This window comes from Camelus ferus, chromosome 5, assembly GCF_009834535.1.
Source record: "Camelus ferus isolate YT-003-E chromosome 5, BCGSAC_Cfer_1.0, whole genome shotgun sequence".
Taxonomy (NCBI): Eukaryota; Metazoa; Chordata; class Mammalia; order Artiodactyla; family Camelidae; genus Camelus; species Camelus ferus.
In genome coordinates this window covers 61,168,876-61,184,371 of record NC_045700.1, presented here as the reverse complement: position 1 = coordinate 61,184,371, position 15,496 = coordinate 61,168,876, and the positions used below count along the sequence as shown (strand labels likewise).

The 15,496-nt window shown below is 34.2% G+C and overlaps 1 protein-coding gene and 1 long non-coding RNA gene across 7 annotated transcripts in view; one reads left to right on the top strand and one right to left on the bottom strand.

Annotated features, from left to right (window-relative positions):
- The window catches only part of SPAG16 (sperm associated antigen 16), a 779,129-nt gene that overhangs the window by 325,255 nt on the left and 438,378 nt on the right, over positions 1-15,496 (top strand). The window lies entirely within an intron of this gene.
- On the bottom strand, positions 1,366-13,676 carry LOC116663716. Its single transcript, XR_004320004.1, has 3 exons — positions 13,664-13,676; positions 6,952-6,954; positions 1,366-1,450 (listed from the first exon to the last, which is right to left on the bottom strand). It is a non-coding gene; the product is annotated as an uncharacterized LOC116663716 (long non-coding RNA).

Here is a 15,496-nt window from a genome sequence, read left to right as displayed (position 1 = left end):
TTAAAAGAAGTCTTTGTCTTATGCTGATCTGTCATCCTTGTCAAAAAGAAATTGCAAAATCATTGATCAATAAGAAGATAACAAAGTTAGGTGGAATTTAAAGTTGAAATTATATCTATATTGGTTGTAATACAGAACTTTTAAAAGCATTATGATAGCCTTAAGAAATAGGTAGAGTAGATGCTAGTCTATTTTATAGGTGATGGAACGGAGGCTCGGGAAATTCAGTCATAAAACTAAGTACAAGAGAGCTGGCGGTGGGGCATTGATGCTAATATTCTAAGTATAGTGAAATTCTCACTACACCGTACTATTTATTTTTTTGCCAGGGTATGCACTTGAAGTAAGAATTAAGTTTTTTCATGATTGCGATTTTTTTTTTCCAAAGGAGATTTGTATTTTCTCATATAACATTGTGGTGCCTTTGCCATAAAATATAGAGTGCTGAGAACTCCAGAAACTCCATGTCATCCTTGCTCTCAGAGAGATTCTGATCTAACAGAAAGGGAAAGGGAAGCAAATATCCTAAAGTTCTTACACTTCCATTTTACTAGAAGCTTGGGCCTGCAAGTTTTGAAATACCTTTCAGAGCTAATTTCCCTACTTCCGTGCTCCCCTAGAATTCTCTGTGTACATAACAAATGTACAATTTCTACATGTATTATGATTATTTGTAAGTGTATTTCATAAGCATATCTAATCTTGGGCTTGTTGAGTGTGAGATTAGTTCCTACTCAGCCTATTTTTACAAGGCCAAGCTTGTCATACAGTAAGTGCTCAATAGATGTGTGGGATTATTATATGTGTATTATTAGAAAAGTACACACATCTTGCAGAAAACTCAAGCCGTGTAAAAGTATGTAATGTAAAAACATCTCCTTCACCACTCTACTGCCCTCTAACTACTATTAGCATTTTGATTCAGAAACTCCTAGACATTTTTTACATATACAAATACAATGTGATTTTTCGATTAATAAGTTAAATCCATAAGATGCTTTGAGAATACAAAAAAACCTTTAAAATATAGAAATTCTATGTGACTTAGGAACACAACTGCTAGAATTTATACTCTAGTTTCTCCTTGCATAAATTCAATATGAAATACATATTTCAGAAGGTACTCATATATCCTGGAAGTTTGTATCATTACTTGAGAAAGACTGACCTATCATATGTACGAATAATCAGAAAGACACATAACAACTAGTGGTGTTGATAGAAAAGTTGTCACTCTTATGCACTGCTGGATTAAATCATCACTATATTGCTACAGGGTAATTTGTTCCATAATAAAGTCTTAAGACAGATTCAGAAATGTATCTTTTAGTTACTTTTTCTAAGGAATGTATTAGATTGATATTCAAAGATTTAAGTACAAATGCCATGATAGTGTCATTTATAATAGCTAGAAACTAGAAACAAAAATAAGACAGTTAAGTAAATTATGCTACATTACACAGTTGAATTTTATGTAGTCATTAATATTTATAGAATGAAAGGACAGTCATAACACATTGTAAAAAGGGAAAAAAGTTATAGAACCATGCCTATGCAAATCCCATATAAAGCATATTTACATTTGTATATAAATATTATGAAAACCTATACCACGCTCTTGGTAGTAGTAAATCTATGATGATAGAATTTCAGGTAGTGTTTTGTTTTGTGGTGGTGGTCATCTCTACTTCCTAATTTTTCTATGAGTGTTATTTATTTAATTAGAAACACTAAGAAATTGTTTTATGTGAATTCTAGACCTCATCACCAGGATCCTTAAAGCCTTTGTTCTGCCTTTATGGGTTCATAAATTCTTCATCTAGAGGATTTACCTGGTATGTTAAATTCTCCAGGAAGGCTGGTTCACTGGGGTGCATGATATCATTGTTTGCATAAGGCTAGTTTAACCGAGGAAAAGGTTAGAAAAACTTCTAAACCAGTCTGTCACCTTTTGTTATTAGTTTGGTGTGCTTGCTTTCTCGATGTGACAGACTGACAGTAAGTATACTGTGTGGCTTCTGCATGGGGGGATGGTGCAGTCAAATCTAGCATGTGGCCTGACTCCATTCAGTATGCTGTAACTTTCAAACCTGACTGCATTAATATATTGTAAAAACTTCTATGAGACAATGATTTATCAAAACTTATCAAAAAATTTGAAGTGTGACAAGTTCACATAATTCAGCCATATAGCCCATCAGAACCTTTTGTTGCTTGATTGATTTTCAGTTTGGCCTGTGTTTTCACGTATGTAACCAATTTTGTCAGCTTCCTAAACGATGTGTATAAAGTTCTTTTTATTTCACAAGTTACATGCAATTCTTGATCACCATGCCAGGTATCGATACTATTGATTTTGTAGATGAAGTCACTGTCATTAATACTAAGATGAAAGCTCTCAAATAATTTCTTAATTTCCATAGGTAGAGTCTTTTCTTTTTATATGAATACTAAGTGATATAATTCCTTCTCTCTCTTCTTTTAGTAGCATGCTTGCTTTATAAAGATAGATATAAAACAGAAGTCTGAATATTTTTTGTTTGCTTTGTCACTGAAAGAAGAATATTGGTGTACTTTAAGATAAGCAGTTGAATGCTACTACGTTGGAAGGGTCATTTTAATTGCTGTGATTATAGTGGAGCATTTAAGAATGCATGTAATGGAATCTCATAATAGATTAAAAATTTCTTCAATAAAAGCACTCACTCATTTGATTACTTTGTAGTTGGAGACAAAAACATCCTTTCTGTAGGCTATAGTATTTCATCTTGGGTTAATCGCTAAATAAGATGAATCCAACTCTTGACATTTAGTGTGAATCTCAATGTTTTATCAAGTGTTTTAATACATTTGACTTCAGTGATTTATATGGTTTCTCACTGAGATTTTCCCATAATCATATCTACCAATAAGAGTAATTAATCAGTGCTTATGCTTGTTTTATAAGTAAAATTACAACGTTGAGAATTATCATTGCCCCTATTATTGCCCCTATATTAAAGTGTATGAGAGACAATGTCTGGCATCTCTCCTGATAGATATACACAAGAGACTATTGGTTGGTATTTTGTTGGAGATGCTGTTTGCAGAACTTAAATTTGTCATTTTATCTTTTATTTCACTAGCAGCCTAAAAAAGACACACCATTTTAGTAAACTGCATTCAACATTTGACAGTTCTGCTCAGATAGCTTTATTTATTTACATGATGTAATGATCCCTATTGTTTCAAAGAACTCTCCCTGATCTTCTTATGTTCCCACCATACTTTCCCCATAGGATATATGATGCTTGAAATTCCAAAGAGATTCATTTTGCAACTAAAATTGAACTTACTGTATCTGCCTATCCACTATTAACCCCCAAATATGGTCATCTGTTTTGCTTCAAAGTAAAAATAATATGTGAGCCCTTTATGTGCCCAATTTTTGATAGACATTTTTATTATCTAATCCATTTTGAATCAAAAACTTGATGTCATTTTTACTTTTCATTTTTCTAGATCTTTCTTATCATTTATATTAAAATCTACCCTCCAAAAAGGACCTTTAGCCTTGCCTCTGATCTGTTCTGCCCTTTCCATCCACTTGTTACTGCCTCTCAATATCATTTAACTTGATTATTGCTATTGCAGTTACCTTTTAATCCATGACTCCATCCACTCCTTTGTCCTCCCCCAGTACAGGGCAGATCTTCCTGGTTTATGATGGAGTTACCTCCTCCTAAACCCTTTGTAAGTTGAAAATATAAATCAAAAGTGCATTTAATACACCTAATCTACAGAACATCGTAACTTGGCCTAGCCTACCTTAAATATGCTCAGAACACTTACATTTGCCTACAGTTGGGCAAAATCATCTAACACAATGCCTATTTTATAATAAAGTGTTGAATAGCTCATGGAATGTGTACTGAGTACTGGACTGAAAATGAAAATCAGAATGAGTGTATGGCTACAGAACAGTTGGGAGTGTATTTGTTGTTTACTCTTGCGATCATACGACTAAGCTGCCGCTCGTTGCTACTGCCCAGTGTCACAAGAGAATATTCTATTGCACATTACTATCCTGGGAAGAGATTAAAATTCCAAGTTTGAAGTGCAGTTTCTACTGACTGAGTATCACTTTCACATCATCATAAAGTCGGAAGATTATGTCATGCCATTGCAAGTTGCGACTGTCTGTACTCTTTTCTTATGGCCAAAATGACTCTTACAAATCACCGACTTCAAATTCTTACATACACCACTGATGACTCATCACTGCTTATATAATAAGATACAGTTTTTTTTTCTTTTGGCATTCAAGACCCTCAGCAGTAATTCCCTAAATTATCTTTTGAGCTCTATAGTTCACGTCTATGTATTTTAAACTCCCCATCACCCAACTCTTGGCTCTCAGTATTTATATCTTGAGTTCAATCCCAGTGGATCATTTACCATTCTCTGAACATTTTCTTCCTAAAGCACTATTCTCACCAACTTAAATGTTCCCTGTAACTCAGATCCTTATAATCAAAAGTATACGTGGTTTAATTTTAATACTGTCTTCTCCATGAAGGTTTTGTGGGTTATTTCTGAAATTTTAGTCAATTTTTACCTCTTTTGTACTTGCATTTTATTAATTTCTGAAATTATTAATGTTGTGTTAAATTATTGTATAATATTTGTATAATTCTGTTTTGTGTTATGTATGAGAAAACACCTGACTATATGCAGTGTATACATAACCAGGAGTGTGTGTATATGTACTCATGCATGCATAAGTGTGTGTGTGTGTGTGTGTGTGTGTACAGAAAAAGGAATAGCCTCAGTTAGAGGAAGTAAGCTTTGCCTATTTCACAAGTTTGTCATGGTGCAAGTCTGACAATGCCACATGAGTTGAAGTTGCACATCAAGATGTCTTAAATAACTTTCTTCTGCCTGTTCTGACCTTTGTTGTTTCGCTTTGACTCATCCAGCAGCTGCCTTAATATTTTGCTTTAGTCTGTTCTCTACTTAGCTAATTTAGAAATACTGTTTAAGCTGAAAATAACACATAAGTATCAACTGAGAAATCCCTGGTGGTTTAATTATCACTGATTTTTTTTAGAAACAGTTTGAAATGGTCTACAATTGTGGTTAATTTAGCAATAAGTTTTTTTTGTGGTGTGGACATGGCAATAAGTGTTAAAATATTAAACAAGCCTTTACCGGCTTAGGGTGGTTTTAATTGTCAAGTTTCTTTTAGAGCAAAACTAATATAGGACTCCTATAGCCAAGGGTTCTTTACAGATCCAAACCTTTATTGTTTGTTTATTTTTAAGCACATGGTGGAAAAATAAAAGTCTCTTTGGAGAAAATTTGAGTTTTAAAACAATCTAAATCCTTTCAAAATGTACTCATTTCTGAATCAAGAGACATGTTCAGTAAGTGGCAAGCTAATACTATTACTGATCTTTAATACAGCTCCTGTTTATGCAAAGAAAGCGTATTTGAGAAATAAAATGGTACATTGGGTTCAGCTACTGAGTATATAGTCATAATTTTTAGGAAAGACTGTTTGACAACAGCTTAAAGGATACACAAAGTAAGAGCATTAAACCATGAAAAGAGATTAAACTAGTGTTCTCTAGGAATGGGTGAACTGCATACATCTGGAACTTGACTGGGAGAAGAAATGTGTGCATCGTAATCCCAAACATGAAAAACATGCTCTTTCTTAAATATACATTCAATATTTTAAATAATAAGCAGGTTCTTACAATAGCCACATGGATTTTCTAAACTCTGTTATTTTTAAATGTAAGTCCAGCATGGTAAGACAAATCCTTATCATATAATGGAAGGGATTAGGTGTGAGTGTAAAAATATTTTAAGTCACATTTCCCAAAGATTGTTTTGTCGGAAGTAAGTCCTACAAGATGTTCAATGAAAAAATGTGTTCGTGAATAAACGTTTTTAAAATACCGCATATATTATGTCATCCCATATTGAAGTCAGGGCACTCATTAACTTATTAAAGACTGAGTATTTTGTGACACACTGGAAACCAATGTTCCTCAAACTTATTTCAGTATAAGATACCTTCTCAAGCCAAACACATTTTTTTTTTCCTCAAACCATGAAACCAGTATTTGTCAAGAGAAATGCTCTGAAGCACCATTTTTAAATGTCACCAATCAAAAAAATACAATCTGTACAGTTAGAGAAGGGAATTGAAGTGAGAGCTCCTTCAGCGGCCCACCGTCTTTAGCACATAGGGCGAAACTGCAGAGGAATCCTGTGGCTGGCGCTGGGGGCGGAGTAAATTTTATGTTGGTGTAACATTCGCTGCACTGAATGTGGTGTCTTCCATTTGACCTTACCAAACTTTTGTTTCCTCATCTACAAAGGAGCAACAGCGGTGCCTCCCTCGATATGTGGCTGTGAGGAGTATATAAAGATACTTATTTTACTAATCCTAAAGTGCTACAGAAATTCCCATGCTTTCCAACTTCATTTTGCCTCACACTATCCGGCAACCTAAATTTTTCAAGTCAGTTTGGTTGCTCCAGTCTGAAGTGACTCTTTTAAACATGTTCTCCTCCCCTCCCATCTCTGAGGACACACCTCCAGCTGTGTTGCTCTTTCTTCCTATTTCTCAGTGAAAATCCAAGTCTTATGGGAAGTCCTCAGTGTCCTGCTGCCGTGTCTCTGAAACTCACCTACAACTTGGTGGTGCTCCTTCCTGTTAACATGGTGATGTACTTCCTTCAGGCACAGGAGGGCTGAATCCCACCCTCCTCGACATTCTCAGAGCTCTAAGCAAATGTTCCTTCCCTGTCTCATGTTTTCATTGTTTGTCTCCTTTGGATTCTCCCCATCAATGTGTAAAAACAGGTTTTTGTTCCTATCAGACCATCATCTCTCTTTCCTCCCACTTCGAGTCATATTTCTTTGAAATTATTGTCTGTACTTACTACCTCTTCTCACCTTCTAGTCACTTTGAAAAAATAAATCACTTTAGCTCTTACATATAGAACTTACTTTCAAGCTTACTTTCAGATAGTCACTAGTTGTTTTTTTGTATCTAACAACTTTATTGTCCTCTGAAAAATACTTCAAGACTGATTTCAAATTTCTAAGTGTGATTTATGTGACATAGTTGACCTACACAAATGATCACTATAAGCACTAACAGTTCAAAAAGGAATTCTCTTAAAAGACCTTAAATAGATAAAGCAAGATTTTATTTCCAAGATCAGAAATAAAGAGACAAGTTAATGTTCCTGTTGCCTTTCTAAAATGCTAGTTTCTTTCCCCTATGGTTCCATTTGAATATCCCAGAAGTCATAAAGTGTCACATCTTAACATCACTGTGTATCTCGTCTAGACTGTGTAATTTATTGATGGGCTACGCATAAATTAGACATTTCTCAGTGGATTATGACTATGCACTGCCTCTCAAATGTCTTAGGATGAATTTTTTTAATGACATACCTTTGAATTTAACCAGGTCTTCTGTTCACAAACATCAGCCATTAAATTCCTAACCCTTATATCAAATCCAAATTTAAGAAACTCATCAATCTTTTACAAAGTATAATAAAGACTTCTCATTACATCAGTAAAATGTGTTTAAAGGACCACGGTGTTTTGAATTAAAGTTCAGAGTTTGTCCTTAACTGTTCATTTTATTCCTATTCAGGATACTCTTAATATCAGGGAACTACTTTGATAATTTTCCTATTGTATTCTAAAAACACTTGCTGAATTTGAAATGAAAATTATTTTAATTACAATGGCAAAAAAATCAATATGATATTTCCTCCCAGCAGTTTTTTATATGAGTTCATTTAAGAAGTGAAATTACTTTGAATATAACTTATATGCACATTATACAGTTTTAGTATATAAATGGTAGCTCAAGTCATAATGGTAGCCCAATTTCATAAGCAGTGTTTTAAAACAAAGTATCTGGGCTCTCTGCGAATAGAAAGAGGTACTAAAAATAGATTATTGGTTTTCTGCGTGTTCTCTTTCCTAGTCTTTTTGCTATTTTCCTCTGTCTTTTTCCATTCTTTTGTGTTGATTACATCATTTTACTTTAAACCTCCATAATTCTTATCTCCAAAGATAGTTGTTGAGATAGGGGAAATAAAATTGTTGGACTGGTAGCATAAAGAACAAATTATGTTTTATGGAAAATACTTCATATTTCACAAGTTAAATAGATACATTTTATTTAGTACCTTTTAAAGTGTTATTTATTCTCACAGCTTTCCTTTGAAACCGACAATGAAAGTATGCCCTGCATTTTACAAATAAAAAAACAGATTTAGGCTTGTAAGCTAAATAATGCCTAAGACTACAGTTGATAAGGACTTAGAATTACTTTCTCCCAATTTTTTAAGACATCTGTACTTTTGGTACAATCTAAGAACAATAACCCACGTTACTGAATATTTGCTCCAGTGTTTTCTTTGGAGAGTTTTATAGTTTTATCTTTTACAATTAGATCTGTGATCCATTATTAGTTAATTTTTATTCATAGGGATTCAAATTCATAGTTTTGCATTCATATGTCTATTTGCACACTTGTTTAAAATATTATTCTTTGCTCATTTAATTTTCCTGGCACCTCTGTCAAAAATCAAAGGACCATTCACATAAGGGTTTCTTACAGGATTCTTAATTACATTCCCTGCAGACAAATTGTACAGCCTACAGTAGTTGCCTTACATACATGTGCTGGTACACACTCTACTGTGTATTTGAGTGGGGAGCCTATATATAGCTTCTTATTTCTTCTACTAGACCAAGAAGTCAGAAACTTTTCCTTAAAGGGCAAAATAAAAAATATTTTAGACATGTGGACCATACAATTTCTGTTGCAACTACTCACCTCTGATGCTGTAGTGCAAACACATTCATTTGCAGTGTATAAAGGAATGAGCATGGCTGATCTGATACAACCTTATTCACTAAAACAGGAAACTGACTAATGACTCTTGGTTTCCTGAACCCTTTACTAGACTCAGTCTTCTAAGTAACCAGAGGTTCTCAACAAACTTTTATATTGAATGGATGAAAAAAAGTATTTTTCATATCCCATATCATTTCATATTTTTCATATCCCACCCTGTATGCTACATCTTTTAGAAATTCTACCTCTTTTAGAAGCTCTTTTGTTCATGTATGGCTTTCTTAAAATTATGATGTTGACAGATTGCTTTGATCTGTTCAAAGTATAGTTAAACTTCTGACCTCCCTTTTCTGGACAGCCATTACTTTTATAAATGCAAACTTAGTTTTTATGCAGCAATATTTCAGTTCTGGTTTATACTGATTTTTTAGTCACCGAATCTCCCAGTTACTTTTCCTCGTTAAATTTGGTTGAATCGTGCTTCTGCCATATTTCCTGTGTACTTTCCATTTGTCTTTCCTCTGCTTCATCACGTTGACTTCATCCCCTAGTAATGGGTCTTAAACAAGATCTCCTGACTTTATACAGAGATAGAATTACATTAAAAAAATTTAGAACCAAACCAGCCTTCCAGGTAAACTCCATCCATACAATTCCAAATCTCATACCAAATTTGCAATGATTCTTTATGTGAGTGTAACATCCCAGTCCTGCTTGAAGTGGCTCTGCACTTCAGGTAACACAGCAGAGTCAACCGTGCCAATATTTGTCTATGCTTTTTACCAAGTATGATATTTTTTACAACAGAATAAGACGTTTCAGTCAATTCGGAAAGTAGTGAAACTCAAGAATTTTATCATCATGTTTCTGATCCTAGTCTCCTACTGACTATATTTTTGAAACTTTAATATCTCATCATTATCACCTATAGTATAAAAGCAATAATATCAACTGTTGTGAAGAATACTAAGTTAGACACTTTCTATACTGTGGTTTGTGAGCAAAACTTTCTAAATAAAAAGTAGCCCACCAAGGGGCTTAAGGGTCAAATCTCCCCAGTTGGTAAGTTGAATGTGTATAGATTAAAATAAATAGTTAATATCTATAATTATAATATGTGTATATGTATATATATATATACTTTCAGATCTGGTCTGGTATACTTGGAAAACAGTTCTCAAAGCAACCTTACAAGAATATTGAACTGTGAAATAAAGGAGTGAGGAGGAATCTGTTCTTGTTTTGGAGTAAGGACTATAGTTCCTAATTTATGATTCTAGGAATCAGCAGTCTTCAAGATAATAATGCATTTATTGGCAAAACAAATTTGAAGACTTTCACTAATTCTGTCACTTATTCCCATTGTTTTCATCATGACCTAAATAATAAGAAGTACAAAATTGTATTTCAGAAGATAGATTATCCAGGTATATGCCATATTAGTTCCACAGCGAAGTATGTTTTGCAGAACACAGAATATACATTATTTTCAAAAGAGCAACTGGAAGGGGATGAAAGTATTCTAAGTTTGCAAATAATTGAGCTCCTGACAGTGATTGTGGCACCCAGATATTCAATGTGAATGATAATTTGCTTATGTGACAAGATTTGAGTTTGCTCCATTCATTTACAAAATTAGAAGGAATATTTTATAAATGCCAAGTCACATTGTTATAAATTCCATGTAAAACATAATTACATTTGGTCCTCTGTATCCAGTTTTACAGATTCAACAAACCACAGATTGAAAATATTTAGGGAATAAGAATTCCAGAAAGTTCCAAAAAGCAAAACTTCAATTTGCCACACGCCAGCAACTGTTTACACAGCATTTACATTGTTTTAGGTTTTATAAGTAATCTAGAGATGACAAAGCATTTGGGAGGATGTGCATAGGTTATATGCATATACTTTGCCATCTTATATAAGGGACTTGCACATCCATGGAGTTCGGTATCTCATGGAGGTCCTGAAACTAATCCTCTGGGAATAAGAGGCACCACTGTACTTAAACATAGGGGACATTGGTGGCAAATTACCACTAACTTTTTCAGGTCATCAGTACATGAATAATGATTGAAAAGAACACGAGAAAAGGCCACATATTTTGGTTTGCATTTTTCTTATGCTGTAAGGAAAAGTTTGAGATACACCCACTTTCATACAGCAGCTTTTTAGTGGTGGGTGATCATTTTGAGAAAATGGACTTGTTGATGAGAGGTGATGAGGGAGGTATGTTTTAAATCTTGGCATATCCCTGACTGGCTCCTCATTAGTGAGTATACAGCGATCAGGACAGGAAGAAAGAAGTCATTCAGACAAAAGGAGAGATACAAAGCTATTCGATCATAACGATTTTGCCAATGACTGATCCTTACCTAAGTTACAGGATTTCTAAAAAAAAAAAAAAAAAAAAAACTACTAAAAAAAAATCCCTAAATGACTTACATCTTCTACATATATGAACTTGGAATTTAAGTTCTTATCATGATCTAACTGTGTAACTCTAATTTTCTGAGATAGTCAACTATTCTATTTTTCCAGGCATGGTATGAAATAGAACATTTTCTTCTGAGAAAAGTTAAATCAAGCACCTACTTGGATATTGGAGACAAAGACAGTAATGAATACTTTTAATATTGGTCTGAAAGAACCAACATCTGATTCCCTAAGAGGAATAACATTAAGAATACTAATGATTTTACAAAAGAAGCAAAGGTCTTAAGAGGAGTAAGATATATAAACTATCTGTGATTATTCAGAGTTTAATTTGTACATTTTTCATTTGGTGAATTATTCATACCCTTTTGTCTCTCTCTCTCTTATTTAATCTTAATGCTTACCTTTCACTACTTTTTATAACTTCCAGAAAACAACGTAGACTAAAAATGTTGAAACAGAAGGAAACCCTCAAATCATAGCAATGCACATCTTCTCTCTACTATTCAGAATAATTGTTTTTAGAATAGAAAGTTAAAAAAAAAAAAACCTTCCACATCTCAAGGTATAGCTACTATACAAGAAGATGAAAGAGTTCTGGGCAGCTTTTTAAATGAACTGGGAGTCTTTTGTCTCATACAGAGCATACTCCAGAGTACAAATACATAGGAATCTTTTGTTTTCTGTATTAAGCTTCTATTTAGCTGTAAATTTATCTGTGCAAGTAGAAACAAGTGACTAATGAAAGTTTGAGGAAGCCAGGTAATTCCAACAAATATAGTTACCCTACAAGCAGGAAAACAGACAGGTCACCTTTAATGATCACTTATAAGAACTGTACAGAAAGAAGGTCCCTTGGAATATGGCAAGATAATAGATTGGACATGAATTATAGCTCCCAAGCAGTAGATATCCCCCATCTCCTAAGAGTCAGTAATTTAAGACAGTCCTACTAAAATCTAATGAGATGGTAATGAGGCACATTAAATAGAAAAAGTGAGACAAGATGTCTTATGACAAACATTTGTTGGTCTTATGTGCCAAAGGGGGAGGTGCAAAGGTGACAGAGGAGCAGAAAGACAGATTTTTACCTTTGAATAGTATTATAAGCACAGCTTCCCAATGTTTCAGTCTCTTCCAAGAAGCTGCAAGTGGCCTCAAGAGACAAAGCCTCAAGAGGGAGGAAAACTCTAAATAGTTCCAGAGGTCCCAACCAAGAGCCTAAGGTGCTCTCTAGATTCCTACTGCCAGTTTCTTACTGAGAATTCAAGTCTGCTTTTCAGTGGCTCTCCCTAACTTCTTAACTTCCAACCCTTTGCATCTTAGAATCAGAAAGTTCCTTGAAGGGAAAACTATTGCTAAATACTGGGCTTATGACCCTGTGTCTTTCTTCTTTCCAGAATATCCATTTCTCAATTTTTGGTTTCTTTGGCAGCCCTCAATTTCAATTTATTATCTATAAATATTTACTGACTATCTATTATAGACCAAGTACTGGGATAAGAGCTAGGGGAAAATTGAGAGCAAAAGCAGATGTAATCTTTGCCCTCATACAATTTAAAATCTACTGGAAAACCCAGACATGATCAAATAATTACTTAAACACAAGTAAAACTGAAGTTGTGATGAGTAGAGGGGAGTGCAAGGTGCTGCAAAACCATCTATTAGTTAAGTTGACTTTGCCAGGGAGATCAGGAGATGATACTTTCTCTCTAGCTAAGGTTGAGTAAGGGGAGGAGGAGAGAGGAGAGCATTCCTAAAGAGGGAGCACAGTTGCAAATTCCTGTGCCGCATGGTAAGAATAAGAGATGGAGACAAGCCTTCTGTGTCTGAAATGAGATAGAGCTTTGGGAGACATAATGTGTGGTATGCCAGATATGACGCTAGAGGCCAATTCATGCAGAGCTTTTAAAGCCAAGCTAAAAGCTTTATTTTCATCTTAATCCAAGTGACCTTATGTGAAAGAAGAGCATACCTAGGAAAGGACTTCAAGGGAAGCACTGCTAGTTCAGTTGATGACCCCTGGAGAGGAGAGGTTAGTCTTGAGCTCCATATTTTAAAATTGGAATAAAAAAGAAGGACCAGGTTGGTAGAGAAGCTGATGTTATGGCATATGAGGAATAGTTGAAGGAACTAGGTTTCTTTATACTAAAGAAGACAAATGTGGGTGGTTGTATCATACCAACTATCTTCAAATGTTGAAGAGTATATGTTTATTCTGCAGGGCTGCATAGAGCTAACCAAGGCTGAGGTGGAGTAGGGGTGTGGGTAACATACAGGGAAGTACATTTTAGGTTCTTAGAAGAATTCTCTGGGATGGGTGTTGTCAAACTACAGAACTATAGTGGGATTTTCCTATTATGCAAAGTGTATAAGCAGAGCTGGATAACTACTTGCTAATGATAATTGTAGAAAATACTTATCCTTTGGGCAGATAAATGAATCTTGTGACATTGAAGAGTCTATGATTTAGTTCTATGATTCTCTGTTATATAAATAACTGCGTGTATTTTAAATTTGTTAAATGAAGAATCCAAGTATAAAAACACACTGAAATGTCTATAATGCAAATGAGCTTGCTTATAGTTCAAACTGCTTTTTTTAAAATAATACATTTTCTTATAACAATGGTTATTAGAATTCCTAAGACACAGTTGAAAGCTGGATTCTAGACAATGTGGCAAGTAAGAAATACTGGGTTATATAACAAAACATCAATTCCTTGAAAACCTTTCTTGAGATATATCATTAAAAAAAATTTAGGCTAGAAATTGCTGTATATGTAAAATAAGTGGAGAATTATTATCAGATTTTATGTCTGACTTGATTGTTGGTATAAAATTGATGGTGCCTTTGTTAGCGTGAGGCATTATTAATGTACTCAGCACGCAGCTATCAGTGTTCCAAACAACTGCAGAGAGCACTGTCCTATTAAAAAACAAAAACAAAACTGTAAATGTTGAAGTTTTTCAAGTGCAGAATGATACCTGCAATCTGGGAGATTAATTTATGATTGCTCAATGAGGCCTGTTTTACAGCCTTAATGCCAGTAATGAATACCCTTTCGCTTCTGCCACCAGATGGCAGAAGTAGGCATTGCTGAAGTAAGAGTTTAAAGTGCTTTAATATTTTTTTAAGTAATTAGATTAAATCAAAACAGACAATTTGAATATTTTTAATAGCTCTTGTAACAAGTTTGGTAATGGTAAAGATGGACAATATCAGCTAAAGTGAGATTTTGGAATTAAATTCATTACAATTTTTTTCAGTACTTCCTTATGATAGCAATTTTCTTTATTTAAAAAAGTCTCGCAAGGAATTCCCACTGACAGTTTAATGCATGAGGTAAATATTTTAATTAATCCTTTATATATTAATGATTTCTGTGTCATTCTAAAGATGGTCAGTAGACTTAAATAGGGGTAACTTTAAAAACATGCATTTGTAAGGAACATATTAAAGTCAAAATGTGTAATACAGTTATTGAGTTAAGACAGATGATTTAAAAGAGAATGACAAGTGTTACAAACAGAATTCAAATAAGCATGTGTACATTAATATAAATCTACCTGACTGGTTTTAATATATCAAAAAGATAATAAAATTCATTATCTAGACCCTACACATGTTTAAAAAGCCATCCAAGGGGATACACATTTTCTTTACCAAAAAATAAATGCCATAGCTTATCAAGAAATGCTTTTAAAGATCAAGGACACATTAGCTTGCTTTCCATATCAATTCACATTTTCCATATCAATTTGCATTTTTGCTCTGGTGTTTTTTTCAATTCTTTACCTCTTCTACTTCCTTGTGTCCTGTTAACTCTACCGCGCTCTACATCTGACTTACCATCCTACCCATGACAAAGGAAATATTCATATCTAGTAAGTTTGTCTGGTTGGAGTCATTTGTATGGACAACGTCTTTGCCAAACGAACAGCTAATTTTGTTACTAAACTCACAGTAGCAAGTGCCAGAGTTGACTGTGCTTTCCTTGTTTAAACACGGTCTTTTCTTGACTTGCATGATTCCACACTGCTCTCTGTTCCTTTCTTTATTCCCTTTCAGACTCTTTGTTGGAAGGGTGTTCTGGTCCTCTACCCCACCTGCAGATATCAGAGGTCATGGGACCATGTGTTTTCTCTCTCACCAACATTTCATTATATGGTG